The sequence below is a fragment of the Melanostigma gelatinosum genome (genome assembly GCF_949748355.1).
Source record: "Melanostigma gelatinosum genome assembly, chromosome: 21".
In the NCBI taxonomy this organism is placed as follows: Eukaryota; Metazoa; Chordata; class Actinopteri; order Perciformes; family Zoarcidae; genus Melanostigma; species Melanostigma gelatinosum.
In genome coordinates this window covers 9,536,971-9,555,658 of record NC_136654.1, presented here as the reverse complement: position 1 = coordinate 9,555,658, position 18,688 = coordinate 9,536,971, and positions in this window count along the sequence as shown.

Here is an 18,688-nt window from a genome sequence, read left to right as displayed (position 1 = left end):
TTAAACTGTCCTCCCTGCAGCGAGGATAGATCACGTCTGCGTTTCGCTCCAGAGCGAGCCCACGCCACGACGGCACAGCGCCCGCTGCACGGCCGCGCTGCAAGCAGCCTGCCCCCCCCCCCTTTCTGCCGAAGAAAAAGGACAACTTTGCCACGAACACTTCAACGTTGCAACGACGCATCGACAAGTAAGATTCTTGGCATCTGGGCATAGCTTAGCTTAAATTAACGTAAGTTTAATTCAGGCCATTCATTTATATGTTGATATTCCCGTGTTTTTATGTGTTTAAGTTACTGTCGCGTGATATTGAGATATTGCGCAATCATTACGGACCAGAGAAGCTCCGCTGTATTTGTGTATTAACTATGACTGTTTGCTTGGGATTTATTTGATTTCTTTTCATTTGTTTTGTTACACTTCGTGTAGTATTCTCTCCTCATTAAATCAGCTCTGTGAGTGAAGTGTGGAATCTCGGCTATCGTACATAACTGCTGGCAGTTCTACCGACAACGGCACGTTGTGTACGATACGGCCAACTTCCCCATTCTCACTACAACGCGGACCGCACGCAGACGTTTGATTCATGACCCCCACCTTTGCTCTCTTTCTTATCTCTGCCCCTGGGGAAACCCCGTTGAAACGATCGCCTCACAACACACGTGCTGCCCAGGCACACGTGATTACATACAGCAGTCTCACTGCCATTTTGGCCCGCGTCACTCGACTCCGCCATCTTTGTAGTTTTTAGCTGTAGTATCTTAAGGCCCCTCCCCTTTTGGCCCAAGTCACTCGACGCCGCCATCTTTGTAGTCTTTAGCGGTAGCTGTAAGACTCTCCTTCCTTTTCACCCACAGACCCACACACACACATACACACACACACACACACAGACATACACCCTCATCCATTTTATTCATTCTTTAGTTTAGGCATATAAAATTGTATGATAACGTTTGTTGGTTGCAATATTAATTGATTTGATCATTTATTATTTTGATTCAATAAACTCTGTTATACTTTCAGGAGCAGTCGTCTGTGATTACTTGTGCATATGTATTTGATAAACCTGTATGTAGTAGCCTGTGCTCGAACTTAAAAACCTTCACTGTCACTGAATGTATAGTCATACGCAGACTATTGACATTATGAGTGACTACTAATTATGAGACTTAGTTTTATCGTTTGGTTATTGGTCCCTGTTCGCAGGGTGGTGCCGCGTTTTTATTAATAATCATTAATAATTGTTACATACATTAATAATTCTATTGATGTCAAGAATTCAGTTCTTAAATTCTGATAACCCAAACACGCTCCTTTAGATTCCAACAACCATTAAAAGCATCAAAACACAAGGCAAAAGAAAAGGAGATTTAAAAACAATTAAGAACATTCATTAAAACATTAAAAAACATGAAGTGTGTAAGTATGGAGTCAGTGTAAGATGTAGATGAAGACGTGCATCCTTCACAGAACAATCAACTGAATGCGTTTATGTTTTGTGTTAAATATTGGGCAGTTTGTTATTCGTAACTCAGCTGTTTTCACAGTGACTTCGGTAACTTTGCACTGAATTTTGAGGAAAAGTTTCTCAACATGAAAAAACTATTTGTCATGATCAGCGTTTTAGTCATTTCTTTATGAATCTGCATCTCATTACTCTGACAGTGCATTAAGAACCATGTATGTACGCAGACATTACAGGCATCTGTATATGTGTTGAGTCAGCGTATCTCCCTCTGCACACACCACTGCATCCCTATCACGAGTAGCTGCCAGCAATACACACACTGCTGCTTTGACTCCAGTTCGCCGTTTGCATTTAAAGTCAAGACGCACCAGATCAGAACAAGGCCAGATTGAGGTTCTCTGTTGAGTCCAACTCGAAGACAACCCCCTCTAGAGGTAGGCCGAGGGATGGAGCGTCAGTCTGGATGACAAACCCACGAGGAGAAGCAAACCCTGCAGTAACAGACATCTGTGTCCATTTCAATGTGCAGAAGAGCTTTGGTCCCTTGTTTAAGCCACTATTGATTCTATGTAATGTCTATATGTTCTATTTAAAGTGATGCTGTTGATGCACATGGTTGTAGATCTGAGCGTGGTGGAGCATCACGGTGTTCTGAAGGATTCTGAAGGTGGATTGAAGGATGCAGAGACAGAACTTAATCCAGTTTGGTTTCCTTTCAGCTCAGTGAGTCTTTACTGCGTTTCTCTTGGTAACTGTGGGGCTCGTTCCTCCTCTCTCTCCTCTCCTCTGATCTCTGTTTCTGAGCTTTGCACTCACACACACACACAGCTGAAAGACGGCATTCAAACACTCGTCAGTCTGCTGTCCTGTAGCTCTCGCTACCAATATGATCTGCTCCGTTTCAACAACGTTGGGCTGAAAAACGTGCATGCAGGCTGAAATTCAACTGTGCTGTTCAGATGCAGGGACTTAACCAAAGAAAGAGTCGAAGAACAATGAGTGAGGAACACTGACTCACTAACGTGCGCTAGGCTAACTCACGCTGTGTAGAATGATAAAGGCCTGCCTGAGAGCTGAACCTTATGTTCCAGTTATAGACTCAGTATCACACAGACACTGAGGTGGCAGTGGGCAGCAGTGGGGTAGTGGGGTACTGGGCAGCAGTGGGGCAGTGGGCAGCAGTGGGGTAGTGGGGTACTGGGCAGCAGTGTGGTAGTGGGCAGCAGTGGGGTAGTGGGGTAGTGGGTAGCAGTGGGGTAGTGGGCAGCAGTGGGGTAGTGGGGTAGTGGGCAGCAGTGGGGTAGTGGGGTAGTGGGCAGCAGTGGGGTAGTGGGGTAGTGGGTAGCAGTGGGGTAGTGGGGTAGTGGGCAGCAGTGGGGTAGTGGGGTAGTGGGGTACTGGGCAGCAGTGGGGTAGTGGGGTACTGGGCAGCAGTGGGGTAGTGGGGTAGTGGGTAGCAGTGGGGTAGTGGGGTAGTGGGGTAGTGGTTAGCAGTGGGGTAGTGGGGTAGTGGGCAACAGTGGGGTAGTGGGGTAGTGGGGTAGTGGGTAGCAGTGGGGTAGTGGGGAGCAGTGGGGTAGTAGGGTAGTGGGCAGCAGTGGGGTAGTGGGCAGCAGTAGGGTAGTGGGGTAGTGGGGTACTGGGCAGCAGTGGGGTAGTGGGGTACTGGGCAGCAGTGGGGTAGTGGGGTAGTGGGCAGCAGTGGGGTAGTGGGGTACTGCGCAGCAGTGGGGTAGTGGGGTAGTGGGCAGCAGTGGGGTAGTGGGGTACTGGGCAGCAGTGGGGCAGTGGGCAGCAGTGGGGTAGTGGGGTACTGGGCAGCAGTGTGGTAGTGGGCAGCAGTGGGGTAGTGGGGTAGTGGGTAGCAGTGGGGTAGTGGGCAGCAGTGGGGTAGTGGGGTAGTGGGCAGCAGTGGGGTAGTGGGGTAGTGGGTAGCAGTGGGGTAGTGGGGTAGTGGGCAGCAGTGGGGTAGTGGGGTAGTGGGGTAGTGGGGTACTGGGCAGCAGTGGGGTAGTGGGGTACTGGGCAGCAGTGGGGTAGTGGGGTAGTGGGTAGCAGTGGGGTAGTGGGGTAGTGGGGTAGTGGTTAGCAGTGGGGTAGTGGGGTAGTGGGCAACAGTGGGGTAGTGGGGTAGTGGGGTAGTGGGTAGCAGTGGGGTAGTGGGGAGCAGTGGGGTAGTAGGGTAGTGGGCAGCAGTGGGGTAGTGGGCAGCAGTAGGGTAGTGGGGTAGTGGGGTACTGGGCAGCAGTGGGGTAGTGGGGTACTGGGCAGCAGTGGGGTAGTGGGGTAGTGGGCAGCAGTGGGGTAGTGGGGTACTGCGCAGCAGTGGGGTAGTGGGGTAGTGGGCAGCAGTGGGGTAGTGGGGTACTGGGCAGCAGTGGGGTAGTGGGGTAGTGGGCAGCAGTGGGGTAGTGGGGTACTGGGCAGAAGTGGGGTAGTGGGGTAGTGGGGTAGTGGGCAGCAGTGGGGTAGTGGGGTACTGGGCAGCAGTGGGGTAGTGGGGTAGTGGGGTAGTGGGCAGCAGTGGGGTAGTGGGGTACTGGGCAGAAGTGGGGTTGTGGCAGCAGTGGGGTAGTGGGGTACTGGGCAGCAGTGGGGTAGTGGGGTACTGGGCAGCAGTGGGGCTGTCATGGCTTGTTGATATGACATGGTTCTGCCAGCTTGAGCTTCACAGAGAGCAGAGTCCACTAGTGAGCCCTCGTAGGGGATCCCATGGTGCAGAAAGAGGAGTGAAGACCTTGTAGATCTTTGGAACTTTGAGGACTGACAGATCCAGCGACTCTCCACTGATGCCCTTGATGTGCTCCAGTGCTTGAAGTGGATCAACAGTAAGGGCCAGTACTCCTCTTATTCACATGTTGTGTGTGTCGGCCTCGATCAGCAATCTCATGCTACTTATTCTTACTTATAATTTCTTTAAGCATATTATACTGTGTCCGTGATTTGATGTTGTATTATTTCACTTTGGCTATGCATCTTCATAGCAGGCCAATAACACTCCCATAATATTCCAACAAAATACAAAATACCTTGTATTGATAATCCACAATCAGAATCAGAAACTGTTTATTGTTTATCGTACGTTACTCATACAAGATATTTGGAAAGGTCATTGTGGTGCGTAGAACACATGCCATCATGTAAAAATAGAAAATGTGAAAATTTAGAATAAAATATGGTGAAGAAACAAACAAGTAAAAGTATGTTAAAAACAAGTATATCATTAAAGTTTCACATGTATATTTATAGAGTAAGAAATGTCCTGAGGATGTAAGACTGAGTGGGGGTCCTGCACTTTATCATCAAGCTCCTTCAAGTCAGTTAGTAGTAAATAACAAAGCATATCTTCAGTTCTGGAGCTTTTGTTAGAACGTTTTTATCCTGACAAAGTCTTCAACTGTTATCAATGCATTCATTTATTTTCATGCTGTGACGATCAAGAACTCATAAACAAGAGAACAGGAACAAAACACACAGCAGGGAAGTCTGCGCATGCACAACCAGAGGGACTCGCTCCCGTGTGCTGTTCACAGGAAGGTTCAGGTGGATCTGTCTCTGCTAACAGGTCTAATCAAGTCCCCAGGAACAAGGTAACCCTAACAACATGGTCCCATCCTACTCTCAGACTATCGGCTGGTCTGACGTCCTCATGGACGTGTAGGACGCCTTCACACACACTACACCTGTGTCTCATCGTCATGATACGGCATCAAACAGGAAACTGGTACGGCCAACGCTTCAGTTATGCAAAACGCTCGCATGACGTTAACATAGATGCTCCATCTCTGATTGATTTCTATTAAATGATATTTGACTCTATTATATCTATTATATCTATATCTATTATATTATATCTATATCTATATCTATTATATCGTTGTTATCGGGTTCTGAGATTGCACTTTTATGGAGTTACCATTATGAGCATCATGGCTTTTATTATGATATATGTACTTTGACTTCTGTGTCACCTGTCTGCCTCCAGTCACTGTTCAATTTAAAGGGAAAAATTCCCAAAAATGATTCGCAGAAACCAAAATTGGACCTTGTTTTTGAAAATGGGTTCTTCCTCGTTTTTTGGTTTTTGATTCTGACATCAGAAGAGCAAACTAAATACTTAACGTAGAAATAATTGAATTGTGATTAAAATATAAATAAACCTTCAACAAAACAGTAAATAGGTTTACATTGATCCCAAATTGGGGTTAAAGCAGGAACGTTGGAAATTCTGTAACATTTATCTTTAAATGTATAAAGTGTGATTTTTACAGCTTCTAGAGAGCAGGACAGTTATGTTGAGAAGTGCTGCATCAGAGTGCCACATCCACTCTGCGTTAACATGTGTACAATAATGTGCAAATGAGACCAAGCTGCTACAAAACAACCGGAAACATCTCTGCACTCATCAGAATAACCACAGTTTACCGTTAGCTGCTCCAGCTGACCTCACTGCTCACAGCTGAACGTAAAACATCGGACAGCTGCAGAACAAACTCCATCATCCTCCTGTTTTAAACTCCATCACCCTCCTGTTTTAAACTCCATCATCATCCTGTTTTAAACTCCATCACCCTCCTGTTTTAAACTCCATCATCATCCTCCTGTTTTACACTCCATCATCATCCTGTTTTAAACTCCATCATCCTCCTGTTTTAAACTCCATCATCCTCCTGTTTTAAAATCCATCATCATCCTCCTGTTTTAAACTCCATCATCCTCCTGTTTTAAACTCCATAATCCTCCTGTTTTAAACTCCATCATCCTCCTGTTTTAAACTCCATCATCCTCCTGTTTTAAACTCCATCATCATCCTCCTGTTTTAAACTCCATCATCATCCTGTTTTAAACTCCATCATCCTCCTGTTTTAAACTCCATCATCATCCTGTTTTAAACTCCATCATCATCCTCCTGTTTTAAAATCCATCATCATCCTGTTTTAAACTGGATCATCATCCTACTGTTTTAAAATCCATCATCATCCTCCTGTTTTAAACTCCATAATCCTCCTGTTTTAAACTCCATCATCATCCTGTTTTAAACTCCATCATCCTCCTGTTTTACACTCCATCATCCTCCTGTTTTAAACTCCATCATCCTCCTGTTTTAAACTCCATCATCCTCCTGTTTTAAACTCCATCATCATCCTGTTTTAAACTCCATCATCCTCCTGTTTTAAACGCCATCATCCTCCTGTTTTAAACTCCATCATCCTCCTGTTTTAAACTCCATCATCATCCTCCTGTTTTAAACTCCATCATCATCCTCCTGTTTTACACTCCATCATCATCCTGTTTTAAACTCCATCATCCTCCTGTCTTAAACTCCATCATCCTCCTGTTTTAAACTCCATCATCCTGTTCGGGGTACCCAACAAAACCCTGGACAGGCTCCAGTATGTACAAAACTCTGCCGCCAGGGTTCTCACGCACACAAAGCCCTGGCAGCACATCACCCCCACCCTCATCAACCTCCACTGGCTCCCGGTCAAGTCCCGCATCTCATACAAGATCCTCCTCCTCACCTACAAGTCCCTCCATGCCCATGCCCCCCAGTACCTATCGGACCTCCTCCGCCCACATGCCCCTCCCCGGAACCTGCGGTCTTCAGACTCTGGCCTGCTTGCCACCACCCGCACCAAACTGCGAACCTTCGGGGACAGAGCTTTCAGTGTGGCAGCCCCCACCCTCTGGAACTCTCTCCCTGCGGTGATCCGCAACATCTCCACTCTGGACGCCTTCAAAAGGGCCCTCAAGTCCCATCTGTTCGCCAAGGCTTTCGGCCCCTAGTTTACTTGTTCTGTTTTTCTGACTGTTTGTCTAAACTGTTTGTGTCTAAACTGTCACTCTTGTAGAGCGGCCTTGGGTCCCCTGAAAGGCGCTATATAAATTAAAGTTATTATTATTATTATTATCATCCTCCTGTTTTAAACTCCATCATCCTCCTGTTTTAAACTCCATCATCCTCCTGTTTTAAACTCCATAATCCTCCTGTTTTAAACTCCATCATCCTCCTGTTTTAAACTCCATCATCCTCCTGTTTTAAACTGCATCATCATCCTCTTGTTTTAAACTCCATCATCATCCTGTTTTAAACTCCATCATCATCATCCTGTTTTGAACTCCATCATCCTCCTGTTTTAAACTCCATCATCATCCTGTTTTAAACTCCATCATCATCCTGTTTTAAACTCCATCATCATCCTCCTGTTTTAAACTCCATCATCCTCCTGTTTTAAACTCCATCATCATCCTGTTTTAAACTCCATCATCATCCTCCTGTTTTAAAATCCATCATCATCCTGTTTTAAACTCCATCATCATCCTCCTGTTTTAAACTCCATCATCATCCTGTTTTAAACTCCATCATCCTCCTGTTTTAAACTCCATCATCATCCTGTTTTAAACTCCATCATCATCCTCCTGTTTTAAAATCCATCATCATCCTGTTTTAAACTCCATCATCATCATCCTGTTTTGAACTCCATCATCCTCCTGTTTTAAACTCCATCATCATCCTGTTTTAAACTCCATCATCATCCTCCTGTTTTAAAATCCATCATCATCCTGTTTTAAACTCGATCATCATCCTACTGTTTTAAAATCCATCATCATCCTCCTGTTTTAAACTCCATAATCCTCCTGTTTTAAACTCCATCATCATCATCCTGTTTTGAACTCCATCATCCTCCTGTTTTAAACTCCATCATCATCCTGTTTTAAACTCCATCATCATCCTCCTGTTTTAAACTCCATAATCCTCCTGTTTTAAACTCCATCATCATCCTCCTGTTTTAAACTCCATCATCATCCTCCTGTTTTAAACTCCATCATCATCATCCTGTTTTGAACTCCATCATCCTCCTGTTTTAAACTCCATCATCATCCTGTTTTAAACTTCATCATCATCCTCCTGTTTTAAAATCCATCATCATCCTCCTGTTTTAAACTCCATCATCCTCCTGTTTTAAACTCCATCATCCTCCTGTTTTAAACTCCATCATCCTCCTGTTTTAAACTCCATCATCATCCTCCTGTTTTACACTCCATCATCATCCTGTTTTAAACTCCATCATCCTCCTGTTTTAAACTCCATCATCCTCCTGTTTTAAACTGCATCATCATCCTCTTGTTTTAAACTCCATCATCATCCTGTTTTAAACTCCATCATCATCATCCTGTTTTGAACTCCATCATCCTCCTGTTTTAAACTCCATCATCATCCTGTTTTAAACTCCATCATCATCCTGTTTTAAACTCCATCATCATCCTCCTGTTTTAAACTCCATCATCCTCCTGTTTTAAACTCCATCATCATCCTGTTTTAAACTCCATCATCATCCTCCTGTTTTAAAATCCATCATCATCCTCCTGTTTTAAACTCCATAATCCTCCAGTTTTAAAATCCATCATCATCCTCCTGTTTTAAACTCCATAATCCTCCTGTTTTAAACTCCATCATCCTCCTGTTTTAAACTCCATCATCATCCTCCTGTTTTAAACTCCATAATCATCCTGTTTTAAACTCCATCATCCTCCTGTTTTAAACTCCATCATCATCCTGTTTTAAACTCCATCATCATCCTCCTGTTTTAAAATCCATCATCATCCTGTTTTAAACTCCATCATCATCATCCTGTTTTGAACTCCATCATCCTCCTGTTTTAAACTCCATCATCATCCTGTTTTAAACTCCATCATCATCCTCCTGTTTTAAAATCCATCATCATCCTGTTTTAAACTCGATCATCATCCTACTGTTTTAAAATCCATCATCATCCTCCTGTTTTAAACTCCATAATCCTCCTGTTTTAAACTCCATCATCATCCTGTTTTGAACTCCATCATCCTCCTGTTTTAAACTCCATCATCATCCTGTTTTAAACTCCATCATCATCCTCCTGTTTTAAACTCCATAATCCTCCTGTTTTAAACTCCATCATCATCCTCCTGTTTTAAACTCCATCATCATCCTCCTGTTTTAAACTCCATCATCATCATCCTGTTTTGAACTCCATCATCCTCCTGTTTTAAACTCCATCATCATCCTGTTTTAAACTTCATCATCATCCTCCTGTTTTAAAATCCATCATCATCCTCCTGTTTTAAACTCCATCATCCTCCTGTTTTAAACTCCATCATCCTCCTGTTTTAAACTCCATCATCCTCCTGTTTTAAACTCCATCATCATCCTCCTGTTTTACACTCCATCATCATCCTGTTTTAAACTCCATCATCCTCCTGTTTTAAACTCCATCATCCTCCTGTTTTAAACTCCATCATCCTGTTCGGGGTACCCAACAAAACCCTGGACAGGCTCCAGTATGTAGAAAACTCTGCCGCCAGGGTTCTCACGCACACAAAGCCCTGGCAGCACATCACCCCCACCCTCATCAACCTCCACTGGCTCCCGGTCAAGTCCCGCATCTCATACAAGATCCTCCTCCTCACCTACAAGTCCCTCCATGCCCATGCCCCCCAGTACCTATCGGACCTCCTCCGCCCACATGCCCCTCCCCGGAACCTGCGGTCTTCAGACTCTGGCCTGCTTGCCACCACCCGCACCAAACTGCGAACCTTCGGGGACAGAGCTTTCAGTGTGGCAGCCCCCACCCTCTGGAACTCTCTCCCTGCGGTGATCCGCAACATCTCCACTCTGGACACCTTCAAAAGGGCCCTCAAGTCCCATCTGTTCGCCAAGGCTTTCGGCCCCTAGTTTACTTGTTCTGTTTTTCTGACTGTTTGTCTAAACTGTTTGTGTCTAAACTGTTACTCTTGTAAAGCGGCCTGGGGTCCCCTGAAAGGCGCTATATAAATTAAAGTTATTATTATTATTATTATCATCCTCCTGTTTTAAACTCCATCATCCTCCTGTTTTAAACTCCATCATCCTCCTGTTTTAAACTCCATAATCCTCCTGTTTTAAACTCCATCATCCTCCTGTTTTAAACTCCATCATCCTCCTGTTTTAAACTGCATCATAATCCTCTTGTTTTAAACTCCATCATCATCCTGTTTTAAACTCCATCATCATCCTCCTGTTTTAAACTCCATCATCCTCCTGTTTTAAACTCCATCATCATCCTGTTTTAAACTCCATCATCATCCTCCTGTTTTAAAATCCATCATCATCCTCCTGTTTTAAACTCCATAATCCTCCTGTTTTAAACTCCATCATCCTCCTGTTTTAAACTCCATCATCATCCTCCTGTTTTAAACTCCATCATCATCCTGTTTTAAACTCCATCATCCTCCTGTTTTAAACTCCATCATCATCCTGTTTTAAACTCCATCATCATCCTCCTGTTTTAAAATCCATCATCATCCTGTTTTAAACTGGATCATCATCCTACTGTTTTAAAATCCATCATCATCCTCCTGTTTTAAACTCCATAATCCTCCTGTTTTAAACTCCATCATCATCCTGTTTTAAACTCCACCATCCTCCTGTTTTACACTCCATCATCCTCCTGTTTTAAACTCCATCATCCTCCTGTTTTAAACTCCATCATCCTCCTGTTTTAAACTCCATCATCCTCCTGTTTTAAACTCCATCATCATCCTGTTTTAAACTCCATCATCATCCTCCTGTTTTAAACTCCATCATCCTCCTGTTTTAAACGCCATCATCCTCCTGTTTTAAACTCCATCATCCTCCTGTTTTAAACTCCATCATCATCCTCCTGTTTTAAACTCCATCATCATCCTCCTGTTTTACACTCCATCATCATCCTGTTTTAAACTCCATCATCCTCCTGTCTTAAACTCCATCATCCTCCTGTTTTAAACTCCATCATCCTGTTCGGGGTACCCAACAAAACCCTGGACAGGCTCCAGTATGTACAAAACTCTGCCGCCAGGGTTCTCACGCACACAAAGCCCTGGCAGCACATCACCCCCACCCTCATCAACCTCCACTGGCTCCCGGTCAAGTCCCGCATCTCATACAAGATCCTCCTCCTCACCTACAAGTCCCTCCATGCCCATGCCCCCCAGTACCTATCGGACCTCCTCCGCCCACATGCCCCTCCCCGGAACCTGCGGTCTTCAGACTCTGGCCTGCTTGCCACCACCCGCACCAAACTGCGAACCTTCGGGGACAGAGCTTTCAGTGTGGCAGCCCCCACCCTCTGGAACTCTCTCCCTGCGGTGATCCGCAACATCTCCACTCTGGACGCCTTCAAAAGGGCCCTCAAGTCCCATCTATTCGCCAAGGCTTTCGGCCCCTAGTTTACTTGTTCTGTTTTTCTGACTGTTTGTCTAAACTGTTTGTGTCTAAACTGTTACTCTTGTAAAGCGGCCTTGGGTCCCCTGAAAGGCGCTATATAAATTAAAGTTATTATTATTATTATTATCATCCTCCTGTTTTAAACTCCATCATCCTCCTGTTTTAAACTCCATCATCCTCCTGTTTTAAACTCCATAATCCTCCTGTTTTAAACTCCATCATCCTCCTGTTTTAAACTCCATCATCCTCCTGTTTTAAACTCCATCATCATCCTCCTGTTTTAAACTCCATCATCATCCTCCTGTTTTACACTCCATCATCATCCTGTTTTAAACTCCATCATCCTCCTGTCTTAAACTCCATCATCCTCCTGTTTTAAACTCCATCATCCTGTTCGGGGTACCCAACAAAACCCTGGACAGGCTCCAGTATGTACAAAACTCTGCCGCCAGGGTTCTCACGCACACAAAGCCCTGGCAGCACATCACCCCCACCCTCATCAACCTCCACTGGCTCCCGGTCAAGTCCCGCATCTCATACAAGATCCTCCTCCTCACCTACAAGTCCCTCCATGCCCATGCCCCCCAGTACCTATCGGACCTCCTCCGCCCACATGCCCCTCCCCGGAACCTGCGGTCTTCAGACTCTGGCCTGCTTGCCACCACCCGCACCAAACTGCGAACCTTCGGGGACAGAGCTTTCAGTGTGGCAGCCCCCACCCTCTGGAACTCTCTCCCTGCGGTGATCCGCAACATCTCCACTCTGGACGCCTTCAAAAGGGCCCTCAAGTCCCATCTATTCGCCAAGGCTTTCGGCCCCTAGTTTACTTGTTCTGTTTTTCTGACTGTTTGTCTAAACTGTTTGTGTCTAAACTGTTACTCTTGTAAAGCGGCCTTGGGTCCCCTGAAAGGCGCTATATAAATTAAAGTTATTATTATTATTATTATCATCCTCCTGTTTTAAACTCCATCATCCTCCTGTTTTAAACTCCATCATCCTCCTGTTTTAAACTCCATAATCCTCCTGTTTTAAACTCCATCATCCTCCTGTTTTAAACTCCATCATCCTCCTGTTTTAAACTGCATCATCATCCTCTTGTTTTAAACTCCATCATCATCCTGTTTTAAACTCCATCATCATCCTGTTTTAAACTCCATCATCATCCTCCTGTTTTAAACTCCATCATCATCCTGTTTTAAACTCCATCATCATCCTGTTTTAAACTCCATCATCATCCTCCTGTTTTAAAATCCATCATCATCCTCCTGTTTTAAACTCCATAATCCTCCTGTTTTAAAATCCATCATCATCCTCCTGTTTTAAACTCCATAATCCTCCTGTTTTAAACTCCATCATCCTCGTGTTTTAAACTTCATCATCCTCCTGTTTTAAACTCCATCATCCTCCTGTTTTAAACTCCATCATCATCCTCCTGTTTTAAACTCCATCATCATCCTGTTTTAAACTCCATCATCATCATCCTGTTTTGAACTCCATCATCCTCCTGTTTTAAACTCCATCATCATCCTGTTTTAAACTCCATCATCATCCTCCTGTTTTAAACTCCATAATCCTCCTGTTTTAAACTCCATCATCATCCTCCTGTTTTAAACTCCATCATCATCCTCCTGTTTTAAACTCCATCATCATCATCCTGTTTTGAACTCCATCATCCTCCTGTTTTAAACTCCATCATCATCATCCTGTTTTGAACTCCATCATCCTCCTGTTTTAAACTCCATCATCATCCTGTTTTAAACTCCATCATCATCCTCCTGTTTTAAAATCCATCATCATCCTCCTGTTTTAAACTCCATAATCCTCCTGTTTTAAACTCCATCACCCTCCTGTTTTAAACTCCATCATCCTCCTGTTTTAAACTCCATCATCATCCTCCTGTTTTAAACTCCATCATCATCCTGTTTTAAACTCCATCATCATCCTGTTTTAAACTCCATCATCATCCTCCTGTTTTAAAATCCATCATCATCCTGTTTTAAACTCCATCATCATCATCCTGTTTTGAACTCCATCATCCTCCTGTTTTAAACTCCATCATCATCCGGTTTTAAACTCCATCATCATCCTCCTGTTTTAAACTCCATCATCCTCCTGTTTTAAACTCCATAATCCTCCTGTTTTAAACTCCATCATCCTCCTGTTTTAAACTCCATCATCCTCCTGTTTTAAACTGCATCATATTCCTCTTGTTTTAAACTCCATCATCATCCTGTTTTAAACTCCATCATCATCCTCCTGTTTTAAACTCCATCATCCTCCTGTTTTAAACTCCATCATCATCCTGTTTTAAACTCCATCATCATCCTCCTGTTTTAAAATCCATCATCATCCTCCTGTTTTAAACTCCATAATCCTCCTGTTTTAAAATCCATCATCATCCTCCTGTTTTAAACTCCATAATCCTCCTGTTTTAAACTCCATCATCCTCCTGTTTTAAACTCCATCATCATCCTGTTTTAAACTCCACCATCCTCCTGTTTTACACTCCATCATCCTCCTGTTTTAAACTCCATCATCCTCCTGTTTTAAACTCCATCATCCTCCTGTTTTAAACTCCATCATCCTCTTGTTTTAAACTCCATCATCATCCTGTTTTAAACTCCATCATCATCCTGTTTTAAACTCCATCATCATCCTCCTGTTTTAAACTCCATCATCCTCCTGTTTTAAACTCCATCATCATCCTGTTTTAAACTCCATCATCATCCTCCTGTTTTAAACTCCATAATCCTCCTGTTTTAAACTGCATCATCATCCTCCTGTTTTAAACTCCATCATCATCCTGTTTTAAACTCCATCATCATCATCCTGTTTTGAACTCCATCATCCTCCTGTTTTAAACTCCATCATCATCCTGTTTTAAACTCCATCATCCTCTTGTTTTAAACTCCATCATCATCCTGTTTTAAACTCCATCATCCTCTTGTTTTAAACTCCATCATCATCCTGTTTTAAACTCCATCATCCTCCTGTTTTAAACTCCATCATCATCCTGCTTTAAACTCCATCATCATCCTCCTGTTTTAAAATCCATCATCATCCTGTTTTAAACTCCATCATCATCATCCTGTTTTGAACTCCATCATCCTCCTGTTTTAAACTCCATCATCATCCTGTTTTAAACTCCATCATCATCCTCCTGTTTTAAACTCCATCATCATCCTGTCTTAAACTCGATCATCATCCTACTGTTTTAAAATCCATCATCATCCTCCTGTTTTAAACTCCATAATCCTCCTGTTTTAAACTCCATCATCATCATGTTTTGAACTCCATCATCCTCCTGTTTTAAACTCCATCATCATCCTGTTTTAAACTCCATCATCATCCTCCTGTTTTAAACTCCATAATCCTCCTGTTTTAAACTCCATCATCATCCTCCTGTTTTAAACTCCATCATCATCCTCCTGTTTTAAACTCCATCATCATCATCCTGTTTTGAACTCCATCATCCTCCTGTTTTAAACTCCATCATCATCATCCTGTTTTGAACTCCATCATCCTCCTGTTTTAAACTCCATCATCATCCTGTTTTAAACTCCATCATCATCCTCCTGTTTTACAATCCATCATCATCCTCCTGTTTTAAACTCCATAATCCTCCTGTTTTAAACTCCATCATCCTCCTGTTTTAAACTCCATCATCCTCCTGTTTTAAACTCCATCATCATCCTCCTGTTTTAAACTCCATCATCATCCTGTTTTAAACTCCATCATCCTCCTGTTTTAAACTCCATCATCATCCTGTTTTAAACTCCATCATCATCCTCCTGTTTTAAAATCCATCATCATCCTGTTTTAAACTCCATCATCATCATCCTGTTTTGAACTCCATCATCCTCCTGTTTTAAACTCCATCATCATCCGGTTTTAAACTCCATCATCATCCTCCTGTTTTAAAATTCATCATCATCCTGTTTTAAACCCGATCATCATCCTACTGTTTTAAAATCCATCATCATCCTCCTGTTTTAAACTCCATAATCCACCTGTTTTAAACTCCATCATCATCCTGTTTTAAACTCCATCATCCTCCTGTTTTACACTCCATCATCCTCCTGTTTTAAACTCCATCATCCTCCTGTTTGAAACTCCATCATCCTCCTGTTTTAAACTCCATCATCCTCCTGTTTTAAACTCCATCATCATCCTGTTTTAAACTCCATCATCATCCTCCTGTTTTAAACTCCATCATCCTCCTGTTTTAAACGCCATCCTCCTCCTGTTTTAAACTCCATCATCCTCCTGTTTTGAACTCCATCATCATCCTCCTGTTTTAAACTCCATCATCATCCTGTTTTAAACTCCATCATCATCATCCTGTTTTGAACTCCATCATCCTCCTGTTTTAAACTCCATCATCATCATCCTGTTTTGAACTCCATCATCATCCTGTTTTAAACTCCATCATCATCATCCTGTTTTAAACTCCATCATCCTCCTGTTTTAAACTCCATCATCCTCCTGTTTTACACTCCATCATCCTCCTGTTTTAAACTCCATCATCCTCCTGTTTTAAACTCCATCATCCTCCTGTTTTAAACTCCATCATCCTCCTGTTTTAAACTCCATCACCCTCCTGTTTTACACTCCATCATCCTCCTGTTTTAAACTCTATCATCCTCCTCCTGTTTTAAAATCCACCATCATCCTGTTTTAAACTCCATCATCATCATCCTGTTTTAAACTCCATCATCATCCTCCTGTTTTAAAATCCATCATCATCCTCCTGTTTTAAACTCCATAATCCTCCTGTTTTAAACTCCATCATCCTCCTGTTTTAAACTCCATCATCCTCCTGTTTTAAACTCCATCATCATCCTGTTTTAAACTCCATCATCCTCCTGTTTTAAACTCCATCATCATCCTGTTTTAAACTCCATCATCATCCTCCTGTTTTAAAATCCATCATCATCCTGTTTTAAACTCCATCATCATCATCCTGTTTTGAACTCCATCATCCTCCTGTTTTAAACTCCATCATCATCCGGTTTTAAACTCCATCATCATCCTCCTGTTTTAAACTCCATCATCCTCCTGTTTTAAACTCCATAATCCTCCTGTTTTAAACTCCATCATCCTCCTGTTTTAAACTCCATCATCCTCCTGTTTTAAACTGCATCATAATCCTCTTGTTTTAAACTCCATCATCATCCTGTTTTAAACTCCATCATCATCCTCCTGTTTTAAACTCCATCATCCTCCTGTTTTAAACTCCATCATCATCCTGTTTTAAACTCCATCATCATCCTCCTGTTTTAAAATCCATCATCATCCTCCTGTTTTAAACTCCATAATCCTCCTGTTTTAAAATCCATCATCATCCTCCTGTTTTAAACTCCATAATCCTCCTGTTTTAAACTCCATAATCCTCCTGTTTTAAACTCCATCATCATCCTCCTGTTTTAAACTCCATCATCATCCTGTTTTAAACTCCATCATCCTCCTGTTTTAAACTCCATCGTCATCCTGTTTTAAACTCCATCATCATCCTCCTGTTTTAAAATCCATCATCATCCTGTTTTAAACTGGATCATCATCCTACTGTTTTAAAATCCATCATCATCCTCCTGTTTTAAACTCCATAATCCTCCTGTTTTAAACTCCATCATCATCCTGTTTTAAACTCCACCATCCTCCTGTTTTACACTCCATCATCCTCCTGTTTTAAACTCCATCATCCTCCTGTTTTAAACTCCATCATCCTCCTGTTTTAAACTCCATCATCATCCTGTTTTAAACTCCATCATCATCCTGTTTTAAACTCCATCATCATCCTCCTGTTTTAAACTCCATCATCCTCCTGTTTTAAACGCCATCATCCTCCTGTTTTAAACTCCATCATCCTCCTGTTTTAAACTCCATCATCATCCTCCTGTTTTAAACTCCATCATCATCCTCCTGTTTTACACTCCATCATCATCCTGTTTTAAACTCCATCATCCTCCTGTCTTAAACTCCATCATCCTCCTGTTTTAAACTCCATCATCCTGTTCGGGGTACCCAACAAAACCCTGGACAGGCTCCAGTATGTACAAAACTCTGCCGCCAGGGTTCTCACGCACACAAAGCCCTGGCAGCACATCACCCCCACCCTCATCAACCTCCACTGGCTCCCGGTCAAGTCCCGCATCTCATACAAGATCCTCCTCCTCACCTACAAGTCCCTCCATGCCCATGCCCCCCAGTACCTATCGGACCTCCTCCGCCCACATGCCCCTCCCCGGAACCTGCGGTCTTCAGACTCTAGCCTGCTTGCCACCACCCGCACCAAACTGCGAACCTTCGGGGACAGAGCTTTCAGTGTGGCAGCCCCCACCCTCTGGAACTCTCTCCCTGCGGTGATCCGCAACATCTCCACTCTGGACGCCTTCAAAAGGGCCCTCAAGTCCCATCTATTCGCCAAGGCTTTCGGCCCCTAGTTTACTTGTTCTGTTTTTCTGACTGTTTGTCTAAACTGTTTGTGTCTAAACTGTTACTCTTGTAAAGCGGCCTTGGGTCCCCTGAAAGGCGCTATATAAATTAAAGTTATTATTATTATTATTATCATCCTCCTGTTTTAAACTCCATCATCCTCCTGTTTTAAACTCCATCATCCTCCTGTTTTAAACTCCATAATCCTCCTGTTTTAAACTCCATCATCCTCCTGTTTTAAACTCCATCATCCTCCTGTTTTAAACTGCATCATCATCCTCTTGTTTTAAACTCCATCATCATCCTGTTTTAAACTCCATCATCATCATCCTGTTTTGAACTCCATCATCCTCCTGTTTTAAACTCCATCATCATCCTGTTTTAAACTCCATCATCATCCTGTTTTAAACTCCATCATCATCCTCCTGTTTTAAACTCCATCATCCTCCTGTTTTAAACTCCATCATCATCCTGTTTTAAACTCCATCATCATCCTCCTGTTTTAAAATCCATCATCATCCTGTTTTAAACTCCATAATCCTCCTGTTTTAAAATCCATC